At 39.3% G+C, this 361-nt stretch overlaps 1 protein-coding gene across 8 annotated transcripts in view; it reads left to right on the forward strand.

The window, feature by feature from the left end:
• cacna1bb (calcium channel, voltage-dependent, N type, alpha 1B subunit, b) overlaps positions 1 to 361 on the forward strand; it is a 300,576-nt gene that overhangs the window by 92,946 nt on the left and 207,269 nt on the right. The gene's annotated exons all lie outside the window — the stretch shown is intronic.

Below are 361 nucleotides of genomic sequence, written 5' to 3' on the forward strand. Positions count from 1 at the left end.
ACACAGTGAATCTGACTGCTGTAGATGTAATAGAAATGTATACAAGTTGTGCTAATTCAGTTGTGTTTAGTTGCGGTGTGACTTAGGGGCCGTCTACAAACCCCTTGTGTGTGAGTTAGAGTAGCAATAAAACTCATTACTGATTAATCACAGCCAGGTTGTTATTACATTGTTAATACTATATGCAGCATTATAGTAATTGTACAAAATACAATAAGTCTGCTCAGCTGAAATTACCCATTGTGTTTGAACTGATAAACACTGAAAAGGCTTCATTCACCCACTGCTGGTTTCAGATAGTGTGAATGCGTGACTTGAGGGTTATTGGCTGGGCCAGCTGTAAAGTGTGTGTGTGTGTGTG

This window comes from Etheostoma spectabile, chromosome 16 (genome assembly GCF_008692095.1).
Source record: "Etheostoma spectabile isolate EspeVRDwgs_2016 chromosome 16, UIUC_Espe_1.0, whole genome shotgun sequence".
Taxonomy (NCBI): Eukaryota; Metazoa; Chordata; class Actinopteri; order Perciformes; family Percidae; genus Etheostoma; species Etheostoma spectabile.